The sequence below is a fragment of the Podarcis muralis genome, chromosome 3, assembly GCF_964188315.1.
Source record: "Podarcis muralis chromosome 3, rPodMur119.hap1.1, whole genome shotgun sequence".
In the NCBI taxonomy this organism is placed as follows: Eukaryota; Metazoa; Chordata; class Lepidosauria; order Squamata; family Lacertidae; genus Podarcis; species Podarcis muralis.
Window position 1 is genome coordinate 96,922,949 of NC_135657.1, and position 13,610 is coordinate 96,936,558.

At 42.1% G+C, this 13,610-nt stretch overlaps 1 protein-coding gene across 5 annotated transcripts in view; it reads left to right on the forward strand.

The window, feature by feature from the left end:
• The window catches only part of DLGAP2 (DLG associated protein 2), a 395,598-nt gene that overhangs the window by 92,549 nt on the left and 289,439 nt on the right, over positions 1–13,610 (forward strand). For 2 of the 5 annotated variants that reach the window (XM_077926385.1, XM_077926386.1), the window contains exon 1: positions 8,677–8,764. The exons of the other annotated variants lie outside the window; for them this stretch is intronic. The gene's annotated coding sequence lies outside the window, so the exon portion shown is untranslated. Of the gene's footprint in view, positions 1–8,676; positions 8,765–13,610 lie in introns of those variants that run through there. 5 annotated transcript variants of the gene reach the window in all.

Sequence of the window (13,610 nt, forward strand, 5' to 3'; positions counted from 1 at the left end):
TCTTCCTTTTCCTCCTCCTCGTTGTCCTGCCAGTTCATAATACTCATGCCAGGCTACACCTCTTTCCCCAGGCCAGACACTGCCCTTGATTTGTAACCTCATTGAATGTAATTGCCTGGCTGGGATGTGTCCTTGAACACTGACAATGGTCAATTACCCAATTCCGGGTGGGCAGAAGTCACAGTGCTCAGTCCCAGATGGCTGTTGAGATTCATCCAGTTGGAGGCATTGCAAGGTGGGATTGCCCACCAAACTCCCCATTTGAACAGGCCAATTACCCACCATTCCCATGTGTCACCTAGAAGGTTACCAGGTTACCCATAAGGGAATGTAGCTGTTGGGTGTCAAGGCTCTGTCAAGGCTTCAGGAAAGCTATTCCTTCCCCGATTGCAGCAAGAGCAGAGAAAACAAGGTAGAGTCCTTTTTCATGAGTTTTATTCAATTCTAATAGCAAGAGGGACGCAGGTGGCGCTGTGGGTTAAACCACAGAGCCTAGGACTTGCCGATCAGAAGGTTGGCAGTTCGAATCCCCAAAACGGGGTGAGCTCCCGTTGCTCGGTCCCTGCTCCTGCCAACCTAGCAGTTCAAAAGCACATCAAAGTGCAAGTGGATAAATAGGTGCCGCTCTGGCGGGAAGGTAAACGGCGTTTCCGTGCACTGCTCTGGTTCGCCAGAAGTGGCTTAGTCATGCTGGCCACATGACCCGGAAGCTGTAGGCCGGCTTCCTCGGCCAATAAAGCGAGATGAGCGCCGCAACCCCCGAGTCGGTCACGACTGGACCTAATGGTCAGGGGTCCCTTTGCCTTTAACTTTAATAGCAAGAGACAAAAAAACTCAACAAGCCTGAACAATGATGTTGCTCCAAACTGGGCTCCTCCTTCCTTCCTTCCTTCCTTCCTTCCTTCCTTGCAACATCATTTCCCTTTACAGTGGCTGCCTGAGGCCAAATGTCTCTGATTCCATTGTTCCTGCACCCTTAATGAATGCTGAGTTCTGGGAGAAGGGGGATCAGAAATACTCTCCAGTGACAACGTGTCAGCTGGCTGCCCTGTGGCAATCCCCCCCTTCTTCTAACACTTCCCAACACTTTTGTTTGTCTGTCTCTGAGCTGTGACCTTCCTCAGCCCCCTCAACCCCCTGCTGTAAATCAATGCTGCATTATTCTTCTCCTGCAGCTTCAGGAGAAGGGGGGAGGATGATCTCAACCATTCCTCATCCGCCTCGCCCTCTTGAGTCCAATCCCTGACATTGGGCTAAAAAAAAAAGGTTTCTCATCCCTGGTTTAGGGTGAATTAAGGGTGAATCTGGGCTTATGTCCCAGACACTGGAATGAAGCACAGTCAACCCAAATTTGCCTATGTTTTGTAGAAACTTTCATTTTTTATTACCTGACTGTGGAGATGCCCTCCCTGTCAAGGTGTGTCTGTCTCCAACATTATCAACTTTGGGGAGCCGTTTGAAAAGATTCGTGGTGGCTGAAGAATACTGTTTCTGGCAACCATTAAATTACTAGATGAGATGCTTTTAACTGCAGAATGCTTTAACTATTTTAGAATGCTTTCTTTAAAAAAAATATAATTAAAAATTGTGGGTGTGTTTGCTGTCCTGGGCCCCTTGTGGAGGAAGTATGGGACATAAATTCAATAATTCAATATAAAGTTATTATTTCATTCCTATAGGCAGTGTTGAGTCTTAGGTGTTAAGTAGTTTCTTGAGAATGAAGGGAATTTTCAGGTGATTGAATTATTTTTAAGAATGACACTAACTGGAAGATTTGGGCTACAATCCTGGCATGAGTAACACAGCAGTAAGCCCCTTTAAACACAGTGAGGTTTACTTCTGAGCAAACATGCATGGAATTGCACTGTCAGAGCTAGGACTGAAGTCCAAATAATTTCCATTATTTTCTGTGAAGTAAAAAAGTTTTAAAATGCTAATCGCTCCGCTGCAGAAGATACTTTCCTTGCAGAGGAATTTTTGCACATTCTTATTTTAGTAGTCATGCAAAAGTTGGGGGGGGGGAGTTTTACCATCAAGTGCAGTCCCTTTCTTTTCTACGAACACTAATTCTTCCTTTATTTTTGCCCACTGGTACTTATGGAGCATGAAATTGAAATGAGCATTCCCATCCCCCCCCCATCCTTTTGTGTTCAGTATTGCTGCTTATATGAGAATAGTAGCTTTCTTTTTTGTTTCAAGCTGTTCTGTGTTCTGTTGACTTCACAACTCAGCAAGTGTATTTATGTTCTGAACAAAACACCAGTTTTTGCGGTTTGCTGGAATTGGTGGTGGTGGGATTTGGCAGCGACGGGGAGAATGTATAAAAAGCAGAATGTAGGTTTCAGGCAGGTCTTGTGCATAATGGTAAAGTCTATACGCAAAGGCCCTGACATGGGCATTTAAGAGTCAATGGAGCAATACAGCAACAGAAATAGTGGAGCCTGCATATATAAAAATAGTCATTGAAACCTGTTTATTTTGTGTAGGATATAGTACAGAATTCATCCTCAAGAACATCAGATCTTTCATCATCATCATCATCATTTATTATTATTCGGAGCTTCTGCATCCACTAAAGTTGACAAGGGACCTCGACAGAACCTGACTCCCTCAAGTTATATTTCTTTGCACAGTTTGAAAGCTCTCAGACATGTCTGCCAGAGGGATGTTATTAGTAGTAACTGCACAAAACTCAGCATGGAAATGGCCAAAAGTATCAATCTGTCTGACTTTTAACAAAGCACCAGTTTCTGGTCCTGTTCCAACAAGAAAAACCCTGACAGAAGTCAGTGGATCATAGAATCATGGACCTTGAACATCTTTTGTCCAACCTCATGTTAAAACCAGGGTTGACAGGATGTGGCATCTGGAGACATTGTACAAAGTATATGCAGCACTGCATATATTATTCTTTCATAAACCCATTTGTCTGTGGCCATCCCCCCATTCATTCAGTATATACCTAAAGTACATACTGATTAGCGTACCTAGATGTTTGCCTGGAAGATACACTTGGAGATCTAGTTTCATGATCTATAGATGCACCCTATATCCAGCTAAAACTGGATTAGATTAACCCAGCTGCCACATAAACAAAGACACTTGGGCTAGGTAATACTGCTTCCAAACAAAGAACATTTAAGTTGAGATGCATGTCAGCAATCACAAATACTCTAATTGAACTCAACAGTGCTTGGTAAACTTGCATAGGATTGCACTGCAAAACATTAACCATAATGTACATTCATAGACGTATTATTTACTCTTATCATCCCATGGGCTCAAAATAAAATAAAATGTTCTTCTTGACACTCTACCAGCCTGGAGTCCAGGAGCTCCCCAAGACTACAGAACAGAATAATTAGGGCAAGCTAATTCTGTATCATTGATGGAAATGTCGTTCTCCAAGTTAGGAGGCCAACCATCATAACTTTTGACCCCAGCTGGGTTTTATCCACACATTCCAGTTCCCAACCATGACTAGACACTTAGCACCATGTCTGCAAGTGATAAAGGGAAGGGAAGGAAGAGTCAGGTGTGACTGCCACATTGATGGGGAGATTAAATATTACTGTGAATGCCTGCCAGGCTCTTACAGTCCTATGATCACACCTCTCAATCAGCTATAGCAAATGTCTCAACATTGGCTCATAGATAATATGGCACAGTGTCCCTATATAGTTGTATTTCAAATGTCCACATGCAAACCCAGTACCATACCCATTTTGATACAAGCTGGTGGCATTATCAAAAATATTCGTAGCGTGATCCAATTTAGCACTAGTTAATGGGCACCATGCAGCGGACTCACATAGTCTTTATAAAGATCCTCCCCCTTTTATTAAATAAAGCAAAGACAGCCGGGGGGGGGGGTGCTATTGAGTGAATGGAGGCACTTTGTGCACTTCCCACATCATCTCCCAGCCTCTCATTAATATGTTAACCAAGCTCTGGAACACAAAGCAATTTGTTTTGAACCATTGGGAAGAGCTGGATGGGGATATGGGAAGCACTCAGGCATAGGTTGGAGGAAGTGAAAACAGGGTACTTTTGAACCTAGGTGCAGGTGGTATGTCTGCAGAGTACTGGATCGTGCCAGCGCTGTCCAGGATGCAACTGTGACCGCCCATTTGGAACTCTTCCCCAGATTAACATTTTTAAAACAAAGCTTCCAATAGCTTGAGTCTCTATCAAGATGATTTTGAGGAAAGGCTGAATTAGAGCTGATGGAGCCGTTGATTCCACCAGCCAGTCAAAACAAATAGCTTTGGTCCACATGGAAAGCATCTTTCAGCATTTGCTTCACCTTGGGAGGAGATAACAGAATTGATCCCGATATATGGCAGAAAACAAGACTGAGCCTCCCACCATTTGAACCCTGACTCAGACATGTAGTCATTAATTAGAACCCAAGGTAGGAATGATGAGCAAATGTTTCATAGGGAAGACAATATTTCATAGGCAAAGACAATCTGGATTTATGAATCCAGCCACTCCCTAGACCTTTTACTAGATGACCCCATGCAGATGAAGGAACTGAAGATTTTGTGAACATGCTCATATAGTCACGTGCACTTTCATTTTTGTTAGCTTTGTTATATACAGTTTGTTCTTTTAGTGGCTCTGTTTGGGATGATCATCTCGCTTTCCATTTAATGAAGCATTCGCTTCCCTTTGTCCAAGCGAGCTAAAAGCACTTAGATATTGAAATCAAAAATAAAAGCTAAACAATTAATTGGCCGCTTGTTTATTGCAGCCAGATTGACATTGCCCAAACACTGGAGAGATGTGTGCTATTGGACTACAGGTGTGATATTTAGCCTTCATGGAAATAGTGACTCAAAATGATATTTCTTCATGGTATTAAAAAAAAAATCAAATAAATTTGCTTTGACTTAGCACTCACTTAATTTTTTTATATTAGCAATAAGGGCCACAGTAAAAATCCACCATCCTATCATGCTAGGATTTGGAATGCATGACACTGTATTTTTTTAAATTTACACACACACACACACACACACACACACACACACACACACACGACTTTATTGCAGTCCATGGACCCAAAATACACAATACATTTTTTAAAATTTACATTGTCCCTGTTGTTTTAATTTCATTTTTGTATTTTCCCCTTGTATTCCCATGAATGCATATTTGTACTTCACACTGATTTGAAGCCACTTTGTGTCCCTTCCTGGGAGGCCAGGGGGACGTTTCTGGAACAACTCTTGGGTTGGGGCAACTGGCTAAAAGGTTTTATAATGTTTTAAGCGGTTCTGATTTTGGTTCCTCTGCTTTGCTTATGTAGGCTTGACGCTGGTTAAATGTTTAGTTGGGGTTGGCAGTTATTTTAATTTGGGTATAACTGTAAACTGTTTATTATTGATATTATTGTTATTGTTGTTGTTGGTTTCTATTGATTCATTGGTTGGTTTGTTGCTCGTATAGGATATTTTGTTTTTTAATGTTTGATGCTTTGTTGTGTTTTTATGTATGTTGTAAGTTGCCCGGTGTGGCTGGGCAAACCCAGCAAAATGGGCAGAATATAAATTTATTATTACTATCATCATCATCATCATCATCATCATCATCATCATCATCACTGTGTAAAGTAATTAGTTCAAAAAATTATGAATAAAGATCATAGTATTATAGAATTATAGAGTTGGGAGGGGCCCTGAGGAACATCCAATCCACGCCCCTGGAATGCAGGAGTATGCAGTTGTCTTATACAGGGATCAAACTTGCAACCATGACGTTATCAGCACCATGCTCTAACCAACTGAGCTATCCAGAATGAAAATAAGAACATAAGAGCCTGCTAGATCAGGCCATTAACACATCTAGTTAGTCCTATCAGCCAGCCCTTGAGTCTGCGGCTGCTGTTGCTGAATGCCAGGTTGCCTCTGAGTAAGACCCCTCTCATCCATGATCCATGATTTTGGATGAGGACGCCGATCTGGTCTGTATCACTGAGACTTGGGTGGGTGAGCAGGGTGGAGTTCGTCTTACCCAGGCTTGAGGGTTGGGGAGGCGGAGTTCCTGTGGTCTATAGCGATTCCATCACTCTCTCCAGGCTCTCTTTCCAGGTGGGGGCAACTCCTACTTGGGGACTTCCCTGGCTTTTTTTCTTGCCCACGTAGGACCAGTCTGGATAGTTTAGCCTTGGTGAAGACTTGAAGAAGGCTGACTTTGCTGCCTCCATTGCATCCTCATTGTGCTGTCCAGCAGAGCTTTTCTGAGTAGTGCATTATGTAGTGTCCTTATGTGGGGTTCCTCAGGGTACAATTTTACCCCTTACACTGTTTAACATTTACCTGAAACTGCTGAGCGGGGTTATCTGGACTGAGGCCCTGCTTGTGAATGGTTCTTGAGACTTGGATAGATGGCATGTTGCCTGCTCTTGATGGAGTTACGCTCCCTCCAAAAGATTGTCTATGTAGCTTGGGAGGACACCTGGGTCCTTCGTTGTGGCGCAAAGTGCCTTCCATCAGCTTCAGCAAGTGGCCTGCAGATCCTTTTGGGTGTGATGGTTGTCAGAGAGGTCCATCTTGGTATGCCCACCAGCCTTAGATGTTTGACTAGGTGAAGGCCCAGGAGAGGGCATTCTCTGTGACAGCTTCTAAAGTTGTAGCAAACAGTAGCTCATCAATGCAGTTGTTCCAGAACTGGTGTTATATGAGAGTTCCCTAAGGCACCTGCTAGTAGCATGGGCACTGCGTATTGCAGAAGCTGCAACTTCCTGACCATTTTCAAGGACAGCCCCATGTAAAATACATTACAGTAATCCAACATGGAAGATACCAGAGCATAGATAACTGTAGCCAAGCTATCTTAGTCCAGGAATGGCCATGGCTGGCATAGCAGTGAAACCTGGCATCCTAGCCACTGAAGCTACCTGGGCTTCAAGTCATAAACATAGCTTTCTAGCCTTTTGAATTTAGCAGAAAGGCTGAAGCAAAGTTTATTGAAAACTCAGAAATGCTTTGGGTACCAAAGCAGCAGGAATTGAGGGGGATAATGGCAGAGAACAGGCACAAAAGGAGACAAATATTCTCAACAGTAGAGGGGTTGGGAAGTGGGTGTTTTGCCCTCCCCAATCCTACTTCTGTTTCTAAAGCAGGCGCTGTACACCCAGTATGGCATGAATTTGAACCCAGTTCTTTTGTAGTGGAATAGATTCACTTTAAATATTGGAGGTGCTTACAGTTTCAAGCACATTTTTCAAGGCCAGAATGGAAAGGTGGCATTCATGCAGCATGGTACCTGTCACAACTAAGGGCAGCTAGTTTGCCCAAGCAGAATACTTTGGAAATTGCATTTCTTTTGGTACTGGAGATGTGATAAAAGCACCCAGCCAATATGGGACTTTCACCTGCATTTTTCAGCCAGCCTCACAACATTCTGGAATGTCCAGGCCAGCAAATTCTCACAATTACTCTATGCTGTTAGTGTGCCCCACTGTATATCGTATGGACTGCACTGTGAAATATTGGCCTAGCTGAAATAAGAATTTAAAGCCATTGGTAATTGCAATGTAAATGACTTTGATACCCCCTTTTTAAAAAAAACAACAACACCACATTTATTCAGTAGTTACAATACAGCTTTGTCCGCTGCCATAATATCACAGAATGATCACTCCCAAATGGCAGTGATGTGGGATTGAGGATTGGAGTGAATGGCTTTGATACCTTTGAGTATTTTTTTAAAAAAAACTAATAAATGGCAACACAACAGCTGCATAATATTTCTGCAGGTGGCTGCATTGTGTGTTAACATGTTGCAGTGGCAAGGCACAAGAAACAGAGTCCTGCTCATTTGCTGATAAGAACACAGCCACCGTCCATAACATTTCCTGTGCGGCTTTCATTCAGCCTGCATGTTGCCCCCAGTGCTTCCTGAAATGCCCAATGACTGCAGAAAGGGCAGGTTTCTCTTGGGTGCCTTCTTACCAATCTCTAGGCAGGACAACTTTTGTTTCTGTCCTGTTCTTTTCAGTGGGAGCTGTCTCAGGCAGTTTTTCAGTGCTCGTTCTCCTTGCACTGCTCTTCTGATAACGATGTAGGATCCGTAGTGGTATCACAGTAACTAGAAGAAGCTGCAGCTGTAAGTGGATGGACCCCATCCACCACCTCTGCCCACTCAGATATTCTAAAGATTTTGTTTCGTCAGTGGCCGTGACGTTTAGTAGGAAGTTGCCCATTTATGGAGACTAGAGCAAATGATATCATCACAATAGGTGGCTCCTCTCTACATAGGGATCATTTGTGAAATGAGATTACAGGCATTTATCTGGGAAACAGGAGGCAGAGGCACCTGCTTTATGTAATTGATATCCTGGAGAATAATGCTGTACAATAATCAAGACAGATCTTCTATTCCCCCCACCTCCTGTGATTTGATTAGGTGGGGAGAAATAGCCCTTCTTTTCCTGCTCGAGCAATAAAGCCCCTTATCCACATGGAATAAGCTCCAGACCATGTTTTCTGTTATGCTTGAATATATGGGACATGCATTGCAATCCTATGCTTGCCACAATGCTGCAGTATAGTTGTTTTGCAGAGCTGTGTAGCAGGCTAGTCAAAGCTGTGACTAACGAGGTCCTTCCTTGGATACATAGTTCAGTCTCTGGCCTTCCTTTTTTAAAAACAATGCATTTGAATCATTCACCGATTGCATATTTTTCCTGATCTGTGTGAGGCTTCACGCTCTCTGCCTGGATGCTGCCTGCAGTACAGCAAGACCCTCGGATACGGTAAGTCAGAGATGACTCAATTCTCACTCTCTTGCTTTCTGTGTATACTTTCATTCTATACTATGCTGTGATGCACATAAGTATGATGTGTGTTTGTGTGTTAGGGGTGAGGAATACTGTCTTAATTAGTCTGTCAGCTCATTAATTTTCAGCAGAGGCTCGCTCTCTTTCTCTTTCTCATTCTCCCCCTCCCCCAGTACTTTGCACCATGTCCCCCCCCCCCTCCACCACCTGCCTCTTCCATGCAAGCAATGAAGCTGTACTGTCTTCAAGTAAAATGATCAGGCTTTCTTTCCCCCCCTTTTCCCTTTTATTTCAACCTTGCTGCATTGCACGGTATGTTTTAGCTGCAGGAACAGATTGGAAAAGAACATATATTAAGGGAAAGTGTTGAACTTAACAGGTGATGCCATGGGAAGGGGAGGATAAGTTCAGCCTCCAGTTTAACCTTTGCAATATGTAATTTCTAAGACAGGGCTCATGTTAGGTTTCGTATTTCTCTTTGCAATAAGCATGTGCCATATGCCTTTCTGCTTTCCATATTCTTCCAGCAAAACTATGGACCTTCAGCTGCATTAGCCTCCGTTTGAAGTGAAGGCAGTAATATTAAAAGCCCCACCATAAAAAAAGCCAGTTCTTTGTAATGCAGGGTGCAGAAGATGATTCAGTAGTACCTCTTATCAACTGCATTAAATGTGGTAAATCGAGGTGGGGGGGGGGATAAAGGCTGTGGGTTGCTGTTGTACGAATATGATACCACTGCTTAAAATATATATCCTTTAATATACTAGCCCTATCATTAGAGAAGACTTGAAAAGAATTTCCAATAATGATGAGGTTGGTACTTTATGAATTATAGAGAGAGGGGATTTCATGCTGGGTAAGAATTGCTTGAGAAGGAGTAGAATGAAGGGGTCTGTTGTAACAGTAGGTTACTAGGTCCTCTTTACTAAGGTTCACCTATGATCGTCTTTACTGGAATGGGCAACTTTGCAACAACTCTCTGTTGGTGCCTGGAAGGCTTGAAATGCACATTGTATGTGGGGCCAGTTTAGATGCCTGCATTTTCTGTGCAACGTGATTTTCAAGGGGAAGTGAGTCTAGGCAATGACACACAAATAAATAAAGGTTTGTCAAACAGTTCTTGTAGACTCTCGGTGAACTACTATTGTATTTGTAAAACCATCCAATTCATTTTTTTTTTTATTTACCTCTCTCATTTCTCCAGGATGGCACAATCACTGAATGGCTGCTCTTTGCACTTTGGTGTTAACATGCCTTTCAATATATAAGTTTATGCTAAGTTTTAAGGGAGGTCTAGGACTGGCATTTTGTAACCATACCTTTAATCCACAAAAACATCCTATTTTATCTTCATGTGATGCAGCCTGTATGTTCTTTGTTCAGCAACAAGTGATCAGATAAGATCATCTAGCATGCAGAAGAATACAGGCAAAATGGTTAATCTGTGAATAGCTGACTGTAAGTAGTTTGCAGCGCATCTACATATGTGCGCAGTTAACACCTGCGAGCACCTCATTTTGCAGTGTATTCTTTATTGAACTACTGGAAGGCGAAGGAAATTACTTTTGCTCATCAGTACATTAAGCTGACATGTGCTGTTGGGCATTGCATCTTTTACTTTCCAAGCAAAACTGGTTTGAAATATTTATTTAAGGAACATACATGCAGCAAGTCTCCCTAATATACTTGGACAAGTTATTTCTGAACATAAAAGAAACTGGGAAGTTTATTCCTGTGTATTGAAGCTTATTTCTAGAGATAATTCATCGGTACAAAGGGTACAATTTCAGCCAGCCATTTAGTTCCTTACATGTTACTCCGCACTAATTGTGACATGCAGCTTTTTATGTACTCTGGCTGATTGAATTTTAACTATAACCTGATTTGCATAATTTAGATTTCAGAGAAAAATTTCAGACATTCCCCCTGTCAGACAACTGCCAACAATTAAATGGTCTATTCCAATTAAAGTCAAACACTTTAGGAAGGCTGTTGATTTAACATTGCAGGGAGTACAAACTTAATATAGGAGACGTGAGAATACAAGAATGCTAACTCTATAGACATTTTTATTTCACTTTTTGAAACCATTATAAAACACTGATTATTTCATTCATGTGCCAATATAGGCTTATTTAATTGGAATGATCTACAAATAAAAACTGGTAACATATCAATAAATTTTCAGGCTGTTTTAGAACAGGAAGGAACTTGAAGGAAAATACCTTTGAAGGTTTAATACTTTTTCATATTAAATGTTTCACAATTTCACCAAATACAATTTTCAGTGAAAATTTCAGATTTAAAAATTAGTTTATGAATTGGGACTTGTGAAATTAGGTTTGACTCCAGTTTGATTAAGCTGGAGACAAATTGGGATAATAATTGGTTCTGGCCAGAATAATTACTCTTAGTATCTTCAGAATGAAGAAGCCACTGGGAGAGTTAAGATTTCACTGAACAATCAAAACCATGTTCTTTTGTAGCCTGCTCTCATATAGGTTAGGTGTGCTTAAGACCATTGACTTCAGTGAGCTTAGGTGTGCTTGTGTCTGCATATTTTTAAGGCTGTTGTTCTATTCTTCCCATCTATGCAACCTACTAATGGCAACAACCATGTTAGTAGCATGGTGCTGGAAACGGAGTACTTTGCCTTCTGTTCAACAGTGGCAAAACAGATGCTGGTATTTAATATGCACTTTAAAAAGGGAAAGGGCCATAGCTCAGTAGCAGAGCATCAGCAAAAGGCATCAGTCTCAATTCATGGCCTCTCTAGGTAGGGCTAGGAAAGTCTGCAGCCCTGGAGAGTCACTGCAAGTCAGTGTAGACAGTACTAAGGCGAATAGACTCACATGATATATAAGGCAGCTTCCTTCCTCAAATAACATTTTATGCTTGATGCAGAGTGGAAATAATATAGCCTATTCAAATAATGCAAGTGACCCAGAAGTTAATATAACACTGGGAAATTTATTGCAGGAAATAGAGGTTCAGACAGATAAACCGTGTTTTTAAAAGGAAGTATGATAGATTTTTTTGAAATATTATTATTTCTCAGTTGTTAATTTTGAAAGCATATAGGTAATTGTATCTTCGCCATTTAATAAAATTATAGCTAAAGACGATAGCTTCGTGCACCCATGCATTCTCTTGGATATGGTTGGTGAAAGAGAGACAGTAAAATGGCATGAGATACCCATGCATAGTGCAAAGCTGTTTCGTAATTTACATTTTGTGCTTGAGAATGTACAAGTTGGTTCACAGAAACTGAGTTGTAGGAAGATTTGGGTTCTCGTATGAGGAGTGTAGCTATGCATCATGCAGCTCAAGCTTTTGCGTGCTCATCAGAGGTCTCACTGATGCCCCAGTGAAGTCGCCTTGAGTAAGCGTGCATGGAAATGCAGACTTCAGCAAACTGTATTTACTTCGCCAGTGTGAAATATTAAAGAGGTGCAGCTTGAGGCTCCTGCCCAGTGGTGTGGTGGGGCTTTGCACTGGTTCCTCCTGAAGGGAAAGGATCCAGAAAGGATTTTCCCCACTCCACCTCACCAACAGTGTGACAGGCCTTTGTACCAGCTTTTCCTGAAGAAAAGAGCCGATGCAAAGACATCCCTTACAGAGTTTGAGCCCCCATTGTGGGGGGCAGGTAGCATCAGAGCATAACATCTCAGGTGCCAAAATGCACTAGGCTACCCCTGAGAGCCAGCTTGGTGTAGTGGTTAAGAGCGGTGGACTCGTAATCTGGTGAACCGGGTTCGCTTCCTCGCTCCTCCACATGCAGCTGCTGGGTGACCTTGGGCTAGTCACACTTCTTTGAAGTCTCAGCCCCACTCACCTCACAGAGTGTTTGTTGTGGGGGAGGAAGGGAAAGGAGATTGTTAGCCACTTTGAGGCTCCTTAAGGGGAGTGAAAGGTGGGATATCAAGTCCAAACTCTCCTCCTCCTCCTCCTCCTTCTCAGTTACGTATAGATTCCATCCTAGATGTTACTATTTCTGCTAAACATGCAGGAAACATGAATGTAAGTTATGAAAGTTGCATGAATACATATCCAGGTTATGTGACTTGCATTAAATATCAAAGAGCAAAACAGATAGTGTAGTATTTGATGGAAACCAAACTGCAGTGGAACAGAAACAGCGCTGATGTGGCAAACAGCTGCCTTCTTACATCCGGGTATGTTGAAGGGTAGGTTAAAAAAAAAATCCAATAAAATAAATAAATATGGGAGAATCACTGCAGCTGATCTCCGCCTCTATCTGCAGATTGGAAAGTCCACTGTATTCCAGCATCCCTAACGGCAAGATCCCAAAGGGTGGTCAGTGGACAGTTGCAACGCGGTTGCTGTGTGGGCAGTAAGAACAAAAAGGAGCATTCTGGGAGCATTCTGGAGCGATTTTTTTTTTAAGTGGTAAGGGAAAATGGGGAAGAAATGTAAAAAGCCACCAGGTGAGAGGCCAGCAGGGCTTACAAAGTGGCAACTCTCTCTTCCTTGACCTCAGTATGATTGTGCTGCCTATATAACATTAGATTTATTGGGGGGTAAGCTAATGTTCAATGTTTTTTATTATTATTTTAAAAATATTCTAAGTGCATTATAGTTACAGAGCATTCTGGGAATGGCCATCAAAATACTAAAACATTCATATTCAAATTCTTCCTAGTTGGCTTTTGTTAAGCAATTATTGCAGGAGAGGGAGAGGGGTCTGAAGTGGAGTTCCTCCAAGGATTGGTATTGGAACCTGTGTTTTTTAACTTGCTCATAAGTGATACAGAGCTAGGGGTGAGTAGTGAGGTCTCTAAATGTGCTAATGATACCCAAT